The sequence below is a fragment of the Pleurodeles waltl genome, chromosome 5 (genome assembly GCF_031143425.1).
Source record: "Pleurodeles waltl isolate 20211129_DDA chromosome 5, aPleWal1.hap1.20221129, whole genome shotgun sequence".
In the NCBI taxonomy this organism is placed as follows: domain Eukaryota; kingdom Metazoa; phylum Chordata; class Amphibia; order Caudata; family Salamandridae; genus Pleurodeles; species Pleurodeles waltl.
In genome coordinates, this window is record NC_090444.1 from 1,419,044,860 (window position 1) to 1,419,063,434 (window position 18,575).

At 44.3% G+C, this 18,575-nt stretch overlaps 1 protein-coding gene across 9 annotated transcripts in view; it reads right to left on the bottom strand.

The window, feature by feature from the left end:
• RIMS1 (regulating synaptic membrane exocytosis 1) overlaps nucleotides 1-18,575 on the bottom strand; it is a 2,255,956-nt gene that overhangs the window by 180,646 nt on the left and 2,056,735 nt on the right. The window contains exon 1 of one of the 9 annotated variants that reach the window (XM_069235703.1): nucleotides 3,920-4,118. The exons of the other annotated variants lie outside the window; for them this stretch is intronic. The gene's annotated coding sequence lies outside the window, so the exon portion shown is untranslated. Of the gene's footprint in view, nucleotides 1-3,919; nucleotides 4,119-18,575 lie in introns of those variants that run through there. 9 annotated transcript variants of the gene reach the window in all.

Genomic DNA, 18,575 nt, shown 5'->3' on the forward strand with positions numbered 1-18,575 from the left:
TCCTCCTGAATCCACCTTGGAACTTACATGACATTTCAATTAATCCATCCCCCAGCAAAAAGCAGTATATTAAGCTGCAAAATCAGAACAGTTACATCTTGGAGAGTGACAGAGCAAGCTTCCCTTACTTCCGCATGTAAAGTATAGGAAGCAGCGTAGAATCTCATCTTCAAACTCCTCGTACACGCATAAAAGGCCCTCCACAACCTAGGACCCCCTACCTCAACCTCCACATCACCTTCTACTCCCCCACCAGACCTCTCCGCTCAACAAGCACTAGCCACCATACCCTGCATAAGGAAGACCTCGGTTGGTGGAAGATCCTTTGCCTTCTTCACGGCAAAGAGCTGGAGCACCCTGCTCCTGCACCTCAGGCAGTCACCATCACTGCATCAGTTCAGGAAGGAAGGCTCTTCAACTGAAGGTCAGAGGACAATCCCCCTCAGCGCCTTCAGAACTTTACGGGTGAGTAGCTGTGCTTTATAAACATTGATTTGATACTACCACAGAAAGTTAATGGCACACGTAACAAACAGCATTACAAGGCTTCCTCTTGAAGAACAGCAGCCATTTCGTAAACAAAATGCAAGCATCAGACACACAGTAAGTAAACATCTCAAGCAATCACTGTGTAGGCTTAATTTAATACAAAAGGTTTCAATATAGGCAACAATGTCACACGCTTTGCATGCACCAAGAAAAGTCATAATAAATGAAGAAGCAATGTAGGTTTCCACTAACAGCAGAATAAGCAGTGTGAGCGATTGCCAATGCATTAGTCATCATTCTTTCAAAATGTGCTCGAATATTTTAGAACTAAAAGCCCAGCCACGTAAGGGCCAAGAGAATAGAACATTCTTAATCATTTGAAAATGAAAAAGTGGGGTATTAATGGTGATAACAGAGAGAAAACTCTATAGGTAAATGCACTGAAGTTGACAGATTTGGACAAGGAAAGAGAATTCCACAAAAGGGTGTTTATTTACATGTCTTAGCATCACTGCACCTATGTTCCAACCAGCAACATTATATGCGAACCTAAATTGCTTCATTCATGCATTTTCTCCTTCACCCTTGAAACAAAATAGGTTTCTCTGGAGTATATTTTGGAAGCAACATTTCTCCAGTTACAACATTGTACCATAGGGCGTCACTCAGTTCCGTGGGTCGCAGAAATCAAAGGGCCTGGCATCAGACATAGGTGCAATTAAGTTCTTGGAGGCGATATCTGCATGTCTTGATCTCTTGTCAACAGAAGCTGAAGGGCAGCAGTATGGGACGAGGTAAAACAAGGGAGCCTTTTTAGTTGTATAGACTACAACTTGTCACAAATGTTCCTGTAAAATTAAACATCAAAAAACATCCAACACATGAAGGCAGAAGAGCGGGCAATAGGACTTCACCTTTGCAACCAAACTCAGCTGATAACATGAGAGCACAATCCAGCTGCAGGTATGCTTGTGCTTGGAGCGCAGTGTTCAATGAAGTGCACTGAAGGGAAGCTGTGACAAAAACACCATATTCTGAAGGTTATGCAACTCATGAACATAACAAGGGTGCATCTAAAGTTCCGTCACTTGTGGCACCCATACTGAAATACAATAATATCAAGAGGCGACACCAAAAAGATATAACAAATAGCAACGCCTAATGAATTTAAATAATTGTGGGAAAAGATCTGCAAATTGACAAGAAAGTGACAAGAAATCAAGCCTGGTGTAAATATTACTAGAGTATTCCGACCTGGTTGTAACTTAACGATATGACTTTTTATATCGTTAGAAATATCTGCATTTCAAACTCTTCGTTGTAAATAACCTATTGATCAGAAGGGCTGTTTGTTTGGTGGTGATGGCACTTCGCGGTAAACGCTGTTGATTTTGGAACAGGGTTGGAAAAGTGGTCTCGACTCAACATCCTGTTATTCTGAACAAATCACTCAATCTCTCTCTGCTTAAAAAATGTGTAACTTTTGCTTTCCTGCAAAGCTCAGCATCATGATTTTGCTGAGTAGATAGTACAAAAAAGGGAGGTACATGGAAGGATAAACCGGACAGGGAACAGGTCTAGAAACAAGACTACTATTTGCTAGTGGTTACTGGTGAAGGAGGTGGTCAATAAGAAAAAGGAACTTGAAACATAAAAGGGCTTCGAAAAAATATTGAGCTTCTGGAAGATGCGTTATTTACAGTTCTTCAACGAATGCAAAGAACTGTCAATTTGAGGATCAGTTTAAGAGAATTGTGCCTTTCTCAGAGACTGGAGAGTCTTTACTAATAATAATGGGGAAAAAGATCCATAGATGACCATCAAAGCAGTATCCATGTGTGATGTGGCACTCTGCAAGCAGCAACAAGTGGTCGCTAGCATTGTGGGGCGAGCTGCTGGGCAATCGCGAAAGGGAAAAATGTAAATGAATATTTACAAAATTAAAACATTAATGTGTAATAAAAGGAGACACTGGTCTAGCATCACTGCAAAAGAATGGAACAACTGTAATCGCAGATGTGCTCATTGTGCATGCGTAGCTTCGAGGGGTGGGAAGATGTTTTAGGTGTTACACCCCCCTAACAAATGTATTTTCTTATAAAAAGTTGGGTAAATTGATTTTTATTCGAGTATGCTGAGGTGTCTGTCGGATTTCAACAGGAATTTTCACATACACAAAGACAAAAAAGAACATACATTCTCTACCTCTCTGTTTTGAAAATCCTAAAAAATATTAGTTATTTAACAAAATATTATGTTTCCTCTCACTTAGTACTTCCAGCAATATACACTCCTCTCCCTTTCCACTCGGCCCTTTAACCTCTCTCATGCACCCTGCTTGTCACATAATCTATTTTAACTTTATGTCAGTGTGATTGTTGGAAAATCTGAAGCTCACGCCTCCCCAATCTTACTGACGGAGCTACGCCCATGTGTGCCCAAACAAGGTGTTGTCACTCATGTTGAGGGAAACCAATGGCTGCAGTTGGGATGATCCATTTCACCTTGAAACATGGTGGGTGTAAACAACATGTGAATGACAATTTATCTCATCAATGGATGAAGACTTCTGAGTGAAAGCCACTCTACATATGTATTCTGTATATTAATTTTTAAAAAAAAGGTCTGGTGAGACGGCTAAAACTTTCTCCAAGGTCACACCTAAATCATCAAGTGGCTGTATATAGTATGAAGCAACACATTTACAACAAAAAAATCCTTTTGTTGACAAACAGTGGCCCTGTTTATAAGGAAGTAACAGAAAATGCTCCTGTAGCATCTTCATTTTCTATTAAAATGTGATCAAGGAAAAAGCATCAGTGTAGCGTACAATCTCTACATGTTACAGAAATCACTTTAAAAAGAGTTGGGAAAAGAGGAGTAGGAATACTAATCAGTCTTGTACACGGGTAAAGGGAACGCGTACAGCACGATAACATAAATTCCTAATGAAATAGTCACATTTTTTTCTGCAAAATTCTATTCCTATAACTTCGACTGGTAATGGCGAGGGTACTATAGCAAATGTGTTATGGGTCCTGATGCAATCAAGGAAAATTGGCCCAAGCCTCTGCTTTGGTGATAAAACACAACTAAAACTGGAGAGCAACGGGCCTCTCACGCCCTGGATCCTATCCCCACTGTGCCTCCTGTACTATGGTTAGTTACGTCCTGAATGAGGATACTCATTTTTCAGCATCTATCACTTTGCCTTTACTGATATTCTAAGAGTAATAACCATACAATAAAATTATAACGTTAGATTATATTGCAACATATGTAAAAATAACTACCACATATCTAACACAAATTTTACTACAGAACAATAGTATTAGTTCCTACATTCCAATAACAATTTGCAACCCCACATATATAATCGGGCGCAGTGTTGACTGGCACATACAATACCCAGAAACATTTTGCTACTTACTGCAGCAGACTGGACTGTGCGTTCTCTTATTCCATATCCTAAAATATTAGAGCAGCTTTCATTCACCTTCAGACACCATACGGTTTACGCTGAGGTCGGGCACATGTTGAGCCGAGCGCAGAAGGCTCCCGAACTGACAAAGCAAGGCGCAGATCTGAGATCCAGCAGCAGCCCATTCAGCGCAGCTCTGAGCTCCAGCAGCAGCCCATTCAGCGCAGCAGGCTGCTGTTTGTTTAACAGCCCATATTCGGTCATCCCTCTGACGATGAGCAACGTGCACTGAACTGGGCGCCTGCCCTGTCGCTGGCAGCGAATTCTTGGACTGCGCTCATGAAGCAAACTCAAGAGCAGGAGCGCATGTCCTCCCAAACTTACTGAATACGCTTTCATCCAAAAGAATTGTATGGAAACAGAGTGAGATAGAAAGAGCTGCAACATTGCTTCCCATTTGATTACGATTATATGGTTGAGGACTGCCACTGGGGATTATTTCAATTCCTAAACACCAAGGGGCTAGTTACTAACAGTTTCGCGTCACCCTTGCACCAGAGAAATGGGCACAGGGTGACAGAAAACCTATGATGAGATTCACCAAGCCATGCAAGGCCACCTTGTGTGGTCCTGCATGGCATGATAAATCTGGAATAACACAAGGCAGCGCAAGTCATGGTACTCTGCCCCGTGGAGGCGTTACATGGGTGGAGCATGGGAGTTCCCACGCATTGACCCATGGATTGTGAACAATTCTCCGATTTACCAATACTGGTAGAACTGGGAACGCGTCAGGTGTAATGAGGAGAAATTCACAATAGTGTTGCTCAAAGTGTCACACATATTCCCTTAATGTCCCACAAATAAGCAACCCCAATAATTGGGAATGTCACACATAAGTAAACTGATAAATTGGCAGCTGTATTTTTGCACCATCGCGGGCGGAGAGCAGGAACGTGCCATATTTTGACAGATATGGCACATTCCTGCCTGCTCCCTTTTACGTTTTGCAGCGAGGTGTCTTGCTGCGCTGCGTGAAATAATAATAATTATGTAGCAGAGCTTTAAATGGAATGAAAAAATGTGGGGGTGGGGTCTCTGAAAGGGGCATGGCCTAAGAAGGTTAATTAGGAACCATTTGCAAGAGGCATGACCTATGTAAAGAAGGCATTGCCTAAAACATTTAAATTAAAATTCTGTACATCTGCACCACCCAACCAGCATTTTGGTGTGAGCTTTCAGTCATTGCATCCATACATGTAACACAATAACAGACATGCACCTAAAATAAGCCAAATCGTTTGGCTTTGCCAATGCTTATTAACAGTATCTGATAAATGAGTAACAATAATTTTGCTGCAAATAATTAGAATTGAAAATGTTTATGTGCTAAAGGTATGAGACAGTGAATTAAACATTGCTAAGGTCTGTGGAAGTGTTAGAGTCTTAATCACTCCCATTCTTCCCTTTGCACCACTTTTCTCTGCAGACTCTCACTATGTTAAATATGTATATCCATCCTTCTGAAAACCATCATCTGCATATCTCCCACTCTATCGCTTCCCTCTTCCGCGCCCTCTTTTCACTCTCTTCCGCATGTACTTACATGCATCTCATTCACTTCACCAACACCTCACACCCACTCATTCGCCTGTAAGCACTATTTCTTTTGTTTCAGCCTTGTCAATATTTTGAAAGCTGTGAACCACCTTCACAAGTGTTTGCAGAGATCACAATTAGAACTGCCAAATGCGACTACTGTTCTGTGAGCTCTGCAGAGAAGTCAAGGATTTGACAAGCATGTGTTCCAAACAACTTTATGACCCACTGAGAAGCACTGTGAGAAACTTGCACTGCCTTCAACCCCAACAGCAGAGATCTCAGTTGTGGCCCTTTATAGGGACCCCACCCCTACAACCTGACCTCACACAGATGCCTTGAGGTGACCAGGTGTTGTATGAAAATAATTACACAGCATCCAATAAACAGTAAACACTCCTAGGGAAAGCAAGAATAAGTAAAACGTGAAATGTCCATATGTACTACACAGCTGACAGGGATTATGTTAACATTTATGTTAGAAATTAAGTTACTAGTTGAATGGGGTGTAACCCAGGAACAAGAAGCAGACACAATCCTAGTCAGGGTAAGGCAAAAGCAAACCCCAAATTAACCTGTGCTAACCCCCTGGTAGCTTGGCACAGAGCAGTCAGGCTTAACTCAGAGACAAAGTGTAAAGTATTTGTGCAATACTTCAAACAGTAATACAGTAGAACAACCACACCAGGTTAGAAAAATAGAACTGGATTTAATAAATAAAACAAGGCCTAAATAACAAAAATTAGATGAGTTGAACCAGAGTTAATATTTCTTAAAGAGTAATTTGTAAAATAGTGCCTAAAAGCATAAAGTGCAAACCATGCACTAGAATGGGGCAATCAAAAGTTGTGAACCACCATGGGTCGGATATAATCCCAGATTAGTCCTACTTAAGTTTTTGTGCCAAGAATCTCATTCACATTGGAGAGGATCTCGGAGAGCAAGGAAAGCATTGCAGGTGGTGGTAGGTGTGGCACGAAGAGCATGCTGGGTGTCACCAATGGGCGTGCTAGAGCTTCTCTGTGACTATCATCTGAGGGTCATGAATGCTTGCTGTGTGAAGAGACGGGCTGGTGGTGGCTCACGCTGAACTTTGCAAACAGGCCCATTCATGGCCCTGAAGAGCCCAAAAGCTTGACTGAAGAGCAGCTGAGCCACAACAAGGCTGAAGAGCCTGAGGGGCACCTCTTTGGGGTCAAGAATGCACTGCAACTGGGTCCAGGATTTGGTTGGGAAGACTATGTCCCTGAGGCCCAGATCAGGAGGCCAAGCAAGAGGTAAGCAGGTCAGCACAGCAGAGCAGCAGGTCCTGTAGAACAGCAGTCAAGCACATTAGCAGTCCTTGTACCAGCTCAGCAGCCCTTCTTCCTGGCAGAGTATCCACAGGTCCAGATGAGTACTGAAGAGTTGGTGTCTGAGGTTCTTCTTTAATATCCTGGTGCCCTGGTTCTGGAAGATGGGATAGGCTTCTAGACAATAGCTGTAAAGTGCATGAAATGTCTGCCTCCTCTGCCCTGGCTCCAACCTGACTGAAGTGACAATGCAGGGTCATTAGGCCTTTTGTGTGACTGCAGAGCACAGGATATTCAGGTGTAAGTGGGACTGTGCGCAGCTCTGCCACCATCCTGCCAGCAGATGGACTACTCAGGAACACCTAATCCCTCTATTGTGCAGCTGTCTGGGAGGAACTCAAAAGGTCTGTCAGTTACACCCAGTCATGTGACCCAGGGCAGGCTATAAGTACAAAAGGACTAAGGGCAGAGAAATGCCAACTTTTAAAAGTGGCATTTTTTAAAATTGTGATCAAAAACTCAACTTCACACTAAGTAGGACTTTTTATCTATATTCCAAAAACACCAAAGGTGAACTGTTGATCTCTTCCCATTTGGAAATTACACTTATGAAATGTAATAAGGCAACTCCAATGTTATCCAATGGGAGCGATAGGCCTTGCAGTAGTGAAAAACTAATTTACTTGTTTTTCACTATGAGGACATGTAAACCGTAAAAGTATGTGTCCTACTTTTTAAATACATTACAACCTGCCCTCTGGGCTGTCCAGGGCCTACCCCATGGGTGAACCCTGTATTAAAAAAAGAAGGTTTGGGCCTGACAAAAGTTGTATTTTGCCTGGTTGAAATGGCAGTTTAAAACTGCACACACAGACCCTGTAATCAGACCTGAGACATGTTTAAAGGGCTATTTAAGTGGGTGGCACAATCAGGGCTAGAGGCCCACTAGTAGCATGTAATGTACAGCTCCTGGGTACATGCAGTACCACTTTACTAGGGACTTACAAGTAAATTAAATATTCCCATTGAGTATAAGCCAATCTAGCGTGTTTTAGGGAGACAGCACAAGCACTCGAGCACTGGTTAGCAGTGGTAAGGTGCCCTGATTCCTAAGTTTAAGGAGGAAAGGCAAAACGTTTGGGTGAAGACCTACCTAAGGTTGACAGGTCTAACAGTTTATTACAGTCATCATTCAGAAATTGATCAGTGATTTTTCCTATAAGGCTGCAGACATGAAATGACCCCAACAGGAACCCATTTCAAGGTGAGGTATTAATTCCTGCCTATGAGACTTGAAGGGACTGCAATGTCCCTGGCCAGTGATGTAACTGGCCAGCCGACACTGTATGTAAAGGAGGGGTGTTCGGGTGTTGCATAACACCTCAAGTGAAATCCCCGGATGTTTCCGAGGGATTTCACCTCAACGTTTGGCTGTGTTGGTTTGCTCCGTGGCCTCCGGCCCGGAGCTATCAAATAAAGAAGAGGCGTGGCTGGAGGCATTCAGCACCCGCGACGCAAGACGGAGACCCGTGTACATGGGCTCGTCTTGCTCCAGGCCGGATCCAGCCACGCTGACGTTGAACAAAGAGCACAGAGTCGCGTGGTTTATTCTAATCAAGTCGCGCGCCGTGCGATGCGTGTTAAAGCCCTTTTCAGGGCTTAAACACCACAGGGACCCATCCCACTAAAAGTGCAGCTAAATACTTGCTCGGGGTTTCCAGTTCCTTTTGTAATGAGTTTGGTACATCAACATCACTCCCTTCAGTTACTTAGTTATTTAGTAGATGTATGTTTCAATGTATCAGAGATGCCGTGGTTAGCCACGGTCGTGCGTTTGAGCATGTTTGAGTTTTTACTTCTCAAGGATTCGCAGGTGTGAGTACATATAAGAACACTACTTATTTACATTTCGGTAAAGCGCTAACATGGCCCAAGGGCAGTAAAATGATTTACAAGAGGAATACTTAAATCAATCGTCAAGTACATACATATGTACCTGTCTATTTTATGGGGTATTCTGCATTTAGAGAGGGTTGAGCCCAACCAGGCTTTGCACCTCTTCACTCATTCACATCAAGGCAAGCTAAAAGAAGGCCTGCAGTAAGGAATAATTAAGAAGACAGGGAGGTCGAATCTAAATTAGACGTCCTAAGCGGATGTCCTCCTCGTAATGGTGGCTTGGGTGTTTTGCGGCTATTCTTTAATAGACTCTTTTTAGTCATTCATTTCTAAATGCACATGCATCGTTTTTTGTTTATGTGTTGATGCGTCGTGTGATTTTTTTTTGTTTTGATCTGTCAAGAGGTCTTCATTTTGTTTTAGTTTGGGTGTGGTTCTATGTTAATTATTGTCAATCTACATCATGTTGTACGATGGTTGTAGACTCGTTTTAACTGTTGAGTTTGAGGTAAGCTTGCTTAGACCGGCACGACTTACGTTGGACACATAATTACCAATACGATGAAATGCTCAGCAATATTATGCGTCTGGCCCACAAAAAAACCAAGCCTCGTGTATTTTTCTGCTTTCAAGAAAACGTAGAGGCTATTAATAGGTGCTAGACTTAGGGTAGGCTATAATGTTATGCCAATGATCGGTTTAGGGTAAGGTTTAAAGCAAGAGAGCAATTATTGTTAGAATAATATAAGGTTCGCTTTTTTTAGATTTACAATTAGGAACATGGTTAGGGTCTGTCGGAGTCCGAAGACTTCCCCGGTGAAAAAATAAAATATATTCGGATTGGATTTCTTCTGGGGAAAAAAACAAGGGGCACTGTAGTGCACTCGTGGCAGGGGGCTGCCCCAGAAAAACAAAGCACGGGGTCCCTGGGACAGATGCTTGTATTTTAAAAAGACTCTTCTTTCTTCGGCAAATCAGTTACCAAATTGGTAAATTGTATTCAGTGTTGTAAGTGAAAACACATTTAGGTTTCCCTCACAGACCTAGAATTAGTCATCTTAGAACATGTTGATAACTTGAAAATTGTCACCGGTTGACAAGGTTTTACTTAGTAAGGGCAAAGCATTTGTTAGTGTTTCCATTGAATAAATATGAATCTGCACTTGGTTCTGTCAAACTTCATGTCAGTTCCGCTCTTTGCTAAACGTAGGCATTCCTGAGCAGAAGTGTTCTGGCGTACAAACGTTTGCGTGTGTGTATGACAGAGATTATGCATCTAATTTTAATTTACAATTTTAGCATCACATATTTTACTAATAATCTCCACAATGCATTTGTGGCTGCAAGAATGTTTTCGTACACTTAAGGTGACATGCTCAGTAGTTAAGCCAATTGCTGAACTTTTGAATTCACTCTTACGAAAGGGGGCCCAGATAGATTACACGCCACTTCATAATTAGCATGTTTGGGCTGAGGTTGAGAGACAAAAAATTTAACAAGCCTTTGCAATGCAATAGGTCTCGCGTTTGCTCGAGTAAGAACTATTTGCGTTGTAAATTCCGAACTGGACATTCCTTGTACATAAATTGAAAATAAAAAGTAAAACAGAAGTTTGCTCGCAGTCAAATGTATTATCAGCAAAAATTCAATTATTCATGTAACAGGGTCAATGTGATTCAAAGCGCTCAACTACTGCCCAGCGAGATCACCCTGCGTAGAAGAAAAGTAGTCCAGAAACCATAAGGGAAAACATGGAGCCTCGTATGTTTTCAGTAGTTGGTTGGTGAGCTCGAGGAGGGCTGAACACCGGAAAAAGCATGACTTGTACATGCCTTCCAATAATGAAAGCAAGCAAATTTCTTTATTTTTTTATTGCATTTTCAACAAACACATCTAAACAGAATATAGTTCCGTACATCATTGACAATGCAATAAACATAGGCAATTAATAAGACTCAGATAAATATCGAACAAATGATTGAAGCATAAAACAAGCAACAGAAAGAGTCAGCTTAATCTGTAAATATCGTCCATGCGGAACACAATTGAACATTAGCAACAGAACAGAAGAGAGGGAGGGGAGAGAGGGGAGGTGCGGGGGGAGAAATAGTGGGAGTGGTCAGCACAGCCAGTAGGGCACGCACACAAGGGGTGCAGTGATGCCCCCCCCCCCACAGAGGGGGGCCGACCAGCACTCCACAGACCAGGGGGTATAAAAATCAGCCACCTTCCGTCTTATACTCGGGTCTCAAGAAAGGATCGCAGGGGGGCCCATAGATCTCGTGAGCGGGAGCCCTCAGGCATCAGCTTCCAGTAAGCCATTAATTGTTCTTGACAATACGCAGCGTCCTTCATCCATTCATTACATCGGGGAGCCTGTTTCCTCCCCGAGCACAGCGCAATCCTTCGCTTAGCCAGCAACAGCAGCCGACCCACTAGTTTCCTATATGTGGAGGGTATCTCCGCAACATATCCCAAGAGGGAGAGTATAGGACTGTGCAGCAGCGCTAGTTCAGTCATTTTCTCAATTGCCTTCAACGCCTCTGTCCAGTAGTCCTGCAGCACCTTGCAGCTCCATGCCAGGTGCAGGAAGTCCACCTCAGGAGTGGAACACCACTCACACCTAGCGTCCGCCCTAAGGCCCATTCTCTTGAGTCTACACGGCGTATAATACAAGCGGTGTAAAAAGTTGAAATGAATGAGGCGCAACCTATAATTGGGGGAGAGTTCCCACATCTGCGCACAGCAGCACCACCACACCTCTTCCGGGATAGTCTCACCCAGATCCTCCTCCCATTGAGTCGTAGCTTTAAGTTTGACTAGAGTTTCTTTAGTTTGCATACACACATTTAAATTTGTGATAAGTCTGCACTGGGACGGCGTAGAACACACCAGTTCCAGTGCTCGACACACCAGGGGCATCGTAGAAAAGCCGGGGTATCAAGCTCGCAGCATGGCCCTGATTCTGAAATAAAATAATTGACTTAGCGCATGACTTAGTCATGCCAAGTGTGCCTTCCAAGGAGATGAATGTCTCCTCTGGGAACCAAGACCCCAGAGTAGCCATATTCGATTGATGGAGGAACCATTGTAGCCGACCATTCTCTGACGGGGACAGACATACAACCTCTCTCAACGGCATCGAAGGCGCAAATGGCTCGTGCACACCGGTGCGTTTTAATAGCATTGCCAAGGCCCGCGCGGAGCAAGACACAGTATCCACCCTGCTCCGCCGGGGCCTGTGCAATCCGCCAATCACCCCAGGTAACCGTAGGCCACACCAAGTCACGTTCAGGTGCCAGGTGTGGTAAATATTGTATGGGGTGCAGCCGAAGTACGCAAAATGAGCCTGCACGCAGTTATAATAGAGGGTAAAATCCGGGGCCGCCAGGCCACCTTGTTCGAAAGGTAGAGTCAGTGTTTCCCATGAAATTCTGGGTTGGCCAACCCCCCATGGAAGAGCCACCAGCGAGGATTTGAGTCTTTTCAGAAAGCTAGTTGTGAGGATAAGAGGTAGATTTACCAAGAGATATAAGAATTTGGGCAGGATCATTATCTTCGGTATTGCGAAAAATGAAAGCGGCAGTGATCGCCAAGCTACCACCTTATCTTCCAGCCACATAATGGCCTTGCCGTAATTGTCTGACCATAATTCTTCCACCTTTTGGGTCAGCCAGCCAGATGCCTAAGTATCGCACTGGCCCGTCCGCCCATGTGAGGGGGTATCGGGAGCGGCACTGCGGCGTTTCATCAGACAAAGGCAACACCACTGACTTAGACCAGTTGATTGTAATCCCAGAGATCCGACTGAATCAGACTATTTCATCCATCAATATATCAAGGTCTAGCTGCAGGTCGCAGACATACAATGCAACATCGTCCGCATATATAGAAACCGCAAGCAGCTCCATCACCATTGCAAAGAGCAGTAGCGAAAGTGGACATCCCTGGCGAGTGCCCCTAGCAATCAGGAAGGGATCCAACAGCATCCCATGTATTCTCAGTCTGGCGGTGGGTTTCGAGTATAACAGGCGGATCAATTGGATGAACCTAGGACTCAGCCCCACCCTAGATAGCAAGTCAGACATGTAGGGCCACACAAGAGAATCAAATGCCTTAGTGGTGTCCAAAAAGATAGCTGCATAATGGCAGGGCAAATCATACGAGATATCACAGAGAAAGTGCAGAGATTATATAGTGTCGAAAGTCCCGGCATGAAGCCAGACTGGTCCAGCAGCACCAGAAAAGGGAGCTGGGGCTGCAATAGAGCAGCAATGAGTTTCGCCAGAATCTTATTGTCTATGTTTATGAGTGAGAGTGGCCGATATGAATCACAACTGCTCGGGTCCTTGCTGGGCTTCAAGATTGTTACAATGAGAGCCTCTCGCAGCGAGGCCGGAAGAGACCCATTCTCAAGCGCCTCAGCATACACCTTGAGAGGTGCGGTGCCAGAAGATCTGCAAATTCCTTATAAAAGGCCTGCTTCAGACTGTCCAGTCCCAGGGCTTCGTCACCCGGTAAACTACGTATAGCCTGCATCACGTCATCTACTGAGAAGGGGGATCTAAATAATGTCTATGTGAGTTTTCACGCCAAAGCAGGCTAATAACTACAAAGTAGTCGGTAGTCGTTTCCAAGTTTGGGCCTATCTGCTCAGAATACAGGTCAGAGTAAAAGTCCGTCAAGACACGCTTGCCCTCCTTTGTACCAGTGCGGAGTAGTTCTGTCTAACGTATTTGATCGAGTGGACCACAGATGTCAGTTGAAACATCGCATGTAATTGCTCTCATTGACCCAGGAGGATGATGCGCAATCAATCTCCGTGAAGGCTATGTTTTGGGATCTCAAGCACAGCCTGGCTAGCATAGATGGTAAGCTGGATCATTTGAATGAACAAATGGATCGCTTGAAGGAGAGAGTGGACAGTCATGACACCCGCCTCGAGCATGTGGAATCCCACACCTCGGATTTGGAGGACGGCCGCCGTGGCAATGGAGAGAAGTTATTGCAGATGGAATGCGTGCTCAAACTAATCCGAAATAAGAACGAGGATCTTGAGGCCCGCTCCCTCCGCAAAAACATCCACATTTTGGGTATTCCGGAGACGACGGCTATGGGGGGAATGGAGGACTACATGGCAAATATGTTAACTATGCTCTTCTCCAGTGAACTCTCTCAGGTTTTGGTGGTGGAGCGGGCCCACAGGTCTCTTGGCACCTAGGGAAACCCACCAAACCTGTGCATTTCTTAAAACTAGACACCTAGGGGAATCCAGGATGGAGTGACTTGTGGGGCTCTCACCAGGTCCTGTTACCGGAATCCTTTGTAAACCTCATAATCTGACACAAAAAAAACAATTTTTCCTCATATTTTGGTGACAGAAAGTTCTGGAATCTGAGAGGAACTGCAAATTTCCTTCCACCCAGCGTTCCCCCAAGTCTCCCGATAAGAATGGTACCTGACTTGTGTGGGTAGGCCTAGCACCCGTGACAGGAAATACCCCAAAACACAACATGGACACATCACATTTTGCCAAAGAAAACAGAGCTGTTTTTTGCAAAGTGCCTAGCTGAGGATTTTGGCCTCTAACTCAGCCGGGAAAGAGAGAAACATATTAAACTTGCACATTCCTTAAAACTAGACACCCAGGGGAATCTAAGATGGTGTGACTTGGGGGCTCTCACCAGGTCCTGTTACCGGAATCCTTTGTATACCTCAAAATCTGACACAAAAAAAACAATTTTTCCTCATATTTCAGTGACAGAAAGTTCTGGAATCTGAGAGGAGCCACAAATTTCCTTCTACCCAGCGTTCCCCCAAGTCTCCCGATAAGAATGGTACCTCATTTGTGTGGGAAGGCCAAGCGCCCGTGACAGGAAATGCCCCAAAACACAACGTGGACACATCACATTTTCCCAAAGAAAACAGCGCCAAGCTGTGGATTTTGGCCTCCAGCTCAGCCGGCACCTAGGGAAGCCTACCAAACCTGCGCAGTTTGGAAAACTAGACAGCTAGGAGAATCCAAGATAGGGTGACTTGTGGGGCTCTCACCAGGTTCTGTTACCCAGAATCCTTTACAAACCTCACAATTTGGCCAAAAAAACACTTTTTCCTCACATTTCAGTGACAGAAAGTTATGGAATCTAAGAGGAGCCACAAAGTTCCTTCCACCCAGCGTTCCCCCCAAGTCTCCCAATAAAAATGGTATCTACTTGTGTGGGTAGGCCTAGTGCCTGCGAAAGGAAATGCCCCAAAACACTATTTGGACACATCAAAATAATCAAATACTAAACTAGCCGTTTTTGAGGGGTGAGGGGTGACCTGCATTTTTGATCCTGGGCTCACCAGCCATATAGGGAAACCTACCAAACCCAAACATTTCTGAAAACTAGACACCTAAGGGAATCCAGGGAGGTGTGACTTGCGTGAATCCCCCAATGTTTTCTTACCCAGAATCCTCTGCAAACCTCAAATTTAGCTAAAAAAGTCAAATTTTTCCCACATTTCCGTGTGTGATCACCACACCGGGACAAATTTCTTACCACACAACGTTTCCCTCAGTCTCATGGTAAAAATGATACCTCACTTGTGTAGGTGGGCCAAGTGCCTGTGACAGGGAAGAGCCAAAAACATGTTGAAATTGAGGGGGAACCAAAGCGGGTCTAAAGGGCAGTTTGAAAAAAAACATTTTAAGGCTGACAAGTGGGGCAGAATTTTTATTGGTATAGATGAGACAATGCTGGGTGGTAGGAATTTTGTGGATTCTTGCAGATTCCGGAAGGTTCCATCACAAAAATGTGGGAAAAATGTGTGCTTTCCAGCAAAGTTGGAGGTTTGCAGGGCACTGTGGGTAAGAAAATGGTGCGGGTGCATGTGAAGCACACCACCCTGGTCTCACCCAGTTGTTTAATTTTCAGATGTGTCTAGATCTTGTGTATTTTTCAACATAGCAGGGTCCCAAAGTCCAAAAAGTGCAGCCCTCACCATTACAAGTGAGACGATTTTGAGAGTTAGCCAAGCTCTCATGGCCCAAATGTAAAACCAAAACCCAATGTCCTCTTGCTTGTCGTGGGATAAGATGTTTTAGTGTTCGGAGGGAGAGCTGAAAGACTGTTACCCCCTTCAGTTGGGGTGGGGGCATAACCATGCCCATACTGGTTGGTATCCACCATCCCACTGTTTTTGTTTATTTTTAATTCCCTGGTATCTATTAGACTTTCTGCCCCCCCCCCAGATGTGGATCGGTGGTAATTGCCCCACCTCCTCACTGGTGGGTAGAACAACTTTGGCCATATTTATGTGGGGTGGGGGCAGATGGGCCTTCATGGCCAATAGTAATGTGCCCCCATAAGCAGCGACCCTTACCCAAGGGGCTGCCCCCCAAACAAAACACACACACCAATCTCTATTGCTTAAGTGGTTTCTGCCCGCTCCCCCCGGGCAGATCGGCCTAATAGAAATAGGCCAATCTGCCCCCAATGGGTGTAGAAATGGCCTAAAAAACATTTTCCCAAACCCCCCCTTAGGCAAGGGTCGCTCCCCTTATCAATATAAATTAAAAAAAATCCCTGGTGTCTAGTGGCTTCTGCCTCCCCTGGGGGTATATCGGCCTAATTAATATAGGCCGATCTGCCACCGGGGGGGAAGGCCTAATAAAAAAATTGCCCCTCGGGGAGTGACCCTTGTCTAAGGGGTTGCTCCCCTTATCAATTTAAATTTAAAAAAAATCCCTGGTGACTAGTGGCTTCTGCCCCCAGGGTTGGGCAGAAAATGCCTAATAAAAAAAGTACACCCCTGGGAGTGACCCTTCCCTAAGGGGTCGCTCCCCTTATCAATATATATAAAAAAAATAATTAAAAAATCCCTGGTGCCTAATGGCTTCTGCCCCCATCGGCCTAATTAATATAGGCCCGGGGGGCAGGAATGGCCTTCAGAGAAAAAAAAAATCCTTGCTGTCTAGAGGCTTCCTGCAGCACGATCACATAGCGATCGTGCTGCAGGAATGCACAGAGAGACTTGAAAAGGGAAGGAAAAGCCTTTCCCTCCCTTTTCATGCCTCTCTGCCTCCCCTGCCCCCCGAACCCTGTACAGAGGAGGAACTAATCAGTTTCTCCTAGGGTCACTCTGGAAGCATTGCTTCCAGCGCTACAGGAGTTGGGGGTGGAGGGGTCAGGGGTGGAAGGGGAAGCGATTCCCCTTTCAGCCCTGCCCTGGGTGGGTGGGAGGGAGGCCCTTTGGGGGAGTGCCAGTGCTTCCCCCGAGGGCCTATACCAGGACGTAATGGATATGTCTGTGGCGCTTCAGCGCCTCTCCCCCGGATGTAACCAGTACGTCCATGGTGGAGAAGGGATTAAATGGGGTGTTTGGGAGTATTACACCCCCTAATAAATGGATTCTGAAGTAAATATCGGGGTACAGATGCTCACAGTTGAGCACGGGGAGCTCTCTGTTGGATATCACCTGATTTTTAAATATCTACACAGATGAAAACACACTCTCTTCCCTCATCCCCCATCTGTTTGAAAGGTTTTTGAACATGTTGATTTTTTACAAAATATTATATTACCTGCAACTTAATAGCCTTAACCAACCACACTCCTCTCCCGCTCCACTGCACCCTGACGCCCCAAATCACCTGCTTGGCATATTCATGTATATTAACCGGATATGGCAGAGTGAATGCGAGAATATCTGAAGCTCATACCCACCAATCTTTCTGCTCAATTTAGCCCCTGAAAAAACATTAAGGGCAATCCAAGGGCTCATTCCCATGTTCAACTTATTTCAAAATACTCGCTAGGTGCTTCAGTTATAGCAAAATGTCATTTGGGATTCCCCCAGCAGTGTTCATATGTCATGGAAGATGGTCTGCTTGTAAGCCACCCAACCACAGAGAGGCACTTCTCCTTCATTGAAGGGAAGTGCTACTTGTGGCAAGCTGAGGTTTAGGCTAAGCCACATATTTGAAGAGAGTCCAGTGACCAAATTGGACCAAGACGGAGCAGAGTAACTAAGAAAGATGGTTGTGGTGGGGGCAAGGACTGTAAAAAGCAGACCAGCTGCCTCAGGCAGAAGCAAAATGGTGAAAGGGGGGCTTAGTGAATAAACGTTATCACAATGGCTGAACCCCATAAAACCTTACATTTGAGTTTCAAAAAACTTGTAGTCAGGCTCGCGTTACACTTAATCAAGATGGGCTCACACAAAATTAACAATTATTAGGGAGAATATGGGCAAGTAAAAAAAAAGTTACATGTCTTAAAGATAATTCATAGATTTCAAACAAACAATTAGGGAGCCTCAGGGTCTTTCTGGTGCAGTAGACCCCTAGATGCTCTAACTTAGTTATTTTATCTGCATTGTTTTGTTTCATCAACATCTAATTGCGTCCATGTAGAGTTGTTTTGATCATCATGTTTGTCACTGTTCTGCCTCTGGAAGGTCGTTGGGAAATAGCAGCTCACCAAATCCTTCAGATTTCAAGTTGGTGTGGGACATTTTTACACTTGTTCCTCTTCAATTATTTCTCCTTCAAGTCACTTTGAGCCAGCTAACCCAAATGCAAACACACCACCATTACGTTGCTGCTCTTCTTTTCACACAGGGCACTATAGTGTATTTATTCATTCAGTTTATTTATTTAAATAGTTTTTACTTTTTATATAGTGTAGACATTACCCAAAAGTTGCTAGAGTCACCTTTACAATAAAAGACCTGAAATGACAACATATCCAATTGTTACATAAAGTTGCCAAATAAGGAGTTTAGCAGTAAAACCTAGGTGGTTTACAAAAGGTAAAAAAATATAAAATACCTGATCATTACAAGAGGTTGTAGAAGGTCATTACAAAAGAGGATGTATTTCAAGTTGTAGG